The sequence below is a fragment of the Rhinopithecus bieti genome, unplaced genomic scaffold (assembly GCF_001698545.2).
Source record: "Rhinopithecus bieti isolate Rb0 unplaced genomic scaffold, ASM169854v2 scaffold_18921, whole genome shotgun sequence".
In the NCBI taxonomy this organism is placed as follows: Eukaryota; Metazoa; Chordata; class Mammalia; order Primates; family Cercopithecidae; genus Rhinopithecus; species Rhinopithecus bieti.
Genome location: NW_016810178.1, coordinates 1,433,967 through 1,437,480, shown reverse-complemented (window position 1 = coordinate 1,437,480; position 3,514 = coordinate 1,433,967). Strand labels below are relative to the sequence as shown.

The 3,514-nt window shown below is 39.7% G+C and overlaps 1 long non-coding RNA gene across 1 annotated transcript in view; it reads right to left on the bottom strand.

Moving 5' to 3' along the window:
- Nucleotides 1-2,895, bottom strand: part of LOC108541825 (uncharacterized) — a 141,064-nt gene extending 138,169 nt beyond the window's left edge. The window contains exon 1 of the long non-coding RNA XR_001889076.1: nucleotides 2,773-2,895. This is a non-coding gene — a long non-coding RNA (uncharacterized LOC108541825). The remainder of the gene's footprint in view (nucleotides 1-2,772) is intronic.
- Between the last annotated feature and the right edge of the window lie 619 nt (nucleotides 2,896-3,514).

Here is a 3,514-nt window from a genome sequence, read left to right as displayed (position 1 = left end):
AAAAAAAAAGAAAAAAAAAAAAGAAAAGTGGGCCCAGGGGATCGGTGCTCAGCATACAGAGGACCTGCGCCAGCATGGGTCTCTGAGTTCCCTCAGTATTTATTGATCATTATCTTTACCATCTCAGAAAAAGGGAAGTGGCAGGATAATAGGATCATTGTAGGGAGAAGGTCAGCAGTAAGACATATGAATAAAGATCTCTGTGACATGAATGAGTTTAAGGAAAAGTGCTGTGCCTTCATATGCATATGCAAACATCTCCATAAACCTTTTTAGTGCACAAAGAGCAGCATTGAGCTAGCAAGTCCCACCTTCAGCCCTAAGGTGGTTTTCTGCCATCTTAGTAAATAGAACATACAATTGGGTTTTACACCCAGATGTCCATTGCCCAGGGATGGGCAGGAGACAGATGATTTTCTCTATCTCAACTGCCAAGAGGCCTTCTTTCCTCTTTTACTAGTCCTCCTTAGCACAGACCCTTCACGGGCGTCAGGCTGGGGGACGATCAAGTCTTTCCCTTCCCACGAGGCCATATTTCAGACTATCACATGGGGAGAAACCTTGGACAATACCTAGCTTTCTTAGGCAGAGGTCCCTGTGACCTTTAGCAGTGTATTTGTCCCTGGGTGCTTGAGATTAAGAGAATGGTGATGACTTTTCACAAGCATACTGCCTTCAGTCACTTGTTTAACACACCCTGCACAGCCCAAAATCCTTTAAACCTTGAGTCACCACAACACATGTCTCTTGCAAGGACAAGGTTGGGGGTAGGGTCACAGATTAACAGCATCTCAAATATAGAACAAAATGGGATGTATCTCTCTTTCTTTTCCCCACAAGTTCTCATTCTCAAAATTACTTAGAGATCACCTAACCTTCATTTACAGTTAACCCTTAATGTCACATCAGTATTAATCTTACTTGGAAATAATTATATTATTTTATCAATTGAATATAAATTAGAATACATTTTAAAACAAAAGCTGAGCATGGTTTTATTTTGTAGCTAAAAATGTAATTTAAGAATCTACTATTTGTTTAATCTAAAATTCTCAAGCAGTATGTCTACCATATGCAATTGATTTTTTATTTTACGGGGTGTTTTGATGGGCAAATGTTTCAAATTTTGATTAATTTCAGCTTATCAATTTCTTTATTTTATGGTTGCTCTTTCAGTCTCCCTAAGAAAATTTCCTACCAATGATTACAAAGAAAATTCCTTTAAGACTGCATAGTTTTTTAAAGTATCTTGCAATTTATTATTCATTTTCAACCTGATTTGATTTTTTTAAGTTATTATATTCTTATATGAACTTTAGAACTGCTTGTTAATTTTACTACAAGCCTTCTTGGATTATATAATGAAGCATTGGAACTACCAATCATTTCAGGGAGAACTAACATCATAACGATATTGCGTCTCACCAAAGTTTGGTAGTTTTCAGTGTAGTGCTCTGTCACTTCATAAGTTAAAGATATTCATATATGTGTGTATATATATATATATATATATGTATATTTAATCTCATGGTAAATGTAAGAATTAAAGAAAGAGGAAAGAATCACGAAAGGTGGCCCTTGAAGAGGGCTTCTGGCAGAGTTAGGTCAGAGGCACACTTTATTACAGACTAAGGGTTTTTTGTTTTGTTTTTTGTTTTTTTGAGATGGAGTCTCTGCCGCCCAGGCTAGGCTAGAGTGCAGTGGCAGTATCTCGGCTCACTGCAACCTCTGCTTCCCGGGTTCAAGCGATTCTCCTGCCTCAGCCTCACATATCTCTCTTTTGAACAGCAAGCATTCAAATCAGGGTTCAGTAACATCATCAAAGTGTGAACAAGAAGGCTGCTAGAGCTGGCAGTGTCACCAAGTCTGCTCAGAAAGTTCAGAAACCTAATGAATGTTATCCGTAAACCTGCCACCCCGTCGTAATCAGTGGAAATATCTCAGAACTGTTTGTCTCAATTGACCATTGAAATTTTCTTGCACCACAAAATCATTAAGCCGGAAAGAAAACTCAAACTGGGAACTGCTTGGGGCAAACCTGCCTCCCAATCTTTTCAAAGTCATCCCTCTGCTCCCTGAGATAAACGCCTATCTGATTGCCTCCTTTAGAAAGACTAAACAGAAACTCAAAAATGCAACTGTTTGTCTCTCACCTACCTGTGACCTGGAAATCCCTTCCCCACTTTGAGTTTTCCCACCTTTCTGGACTGAACCAATGTTCATTTTACGTATATTGATTGATACTTTATGTCTGCCTAAAATGTGTAAAACCAAGCTGTGCTCTGATCACCTTGGGCGCATGTCATTATAACCTCCTGAGGCTGTGTCATGGGTGTGCATCCTCAAACTTGGCAAAATAAACTTTCTAAATTAACTGAGACCTGTCTCAAATTTTTTGGGTTCAAAATATCTATCTAGGCTTAAGCAGAATACAAAATACGTAGAGAAAACAGATGTTTCTGAGGAACTTTGTTACTAAATATAACCATGACAATTAATTGCATTAATACTACTTTCCAATACATTAAAAATCTAAAATTCTGTCCTACAAAGAAATCACAGCATGAAGGCATTATTTAAAACCTCTTCTTTTTCCATTATTTTGCCAATTTCTTTGAACCATCTTTAATGATAGCTGAGATTCAAATTTACATAACAACCAGTAACTGTCTAGTTGTTCCCCAATCTCTTCACCTTCTAACATCTAAATTCAGGGCTTTTAAAAAGGACTTGAAACATTGGTTGAAGTGAGAGACGGTGGTGGAGACTTACTTATAAGTGATTTTTTTCTTCCTGAGGAGGAAATACAGTCTTCTTCATATACCTGTTGGTTCCTTCCCTCTCTACCTTAGGTGATCCAACTGTAACCATGATACTCTCCCTTTCCCCCAATGCAAGGAACGGAACTGTCTATGACGTCAAAATCACAATTCTATTACCTCACTGTGCTGGAGGCCTTAGAGGAAGGGGAAGTTGTGAACAGCCCTGGGCTCTTCTTAAGCTTTGCAAAGTGTTCTGGATAGGGCTAATTGCAGAACCAAGAGAGAAAGGCCCCCAAACTGTTGTAAATTCTAGGCTTAAAAGGTTTGAGCCCATCCTGCAGCTAGAAGAGGGGTTCCTGGGACTCAGAGCGGGCCCTTTAGGACCATGGACTACATTTCCCAGCAGCCTTCATGTCACATTGGCGTCCTCTACTGGTGGTCAGGGGAGTTCTTCCAGGAGAGGGCTGTAGAGGGCAGGGCAGGGCAGGAGAGCAGCTGAGAGGAGCCTTGGCTAAAACTATTAAGGACCAGGATGACAAAGAAAACCCCTTCTTTCCCGGCCAAACAAAACAAAGCAAAAGACCAAAAAATAAGCAAAAAAGAGTTTTGTATGTAAATCTGTGTGTCAGAGTTGTTTTCCTAGGAAACCTGACCCTAAACATTTGAAGCCAAGAGTCAACCAAAGTAGCCAACTCTAAAATGGGAGTCTGGGGTTGGATGGCTTGCTAGTTGGTTGGCTGTGAAGACCCTAT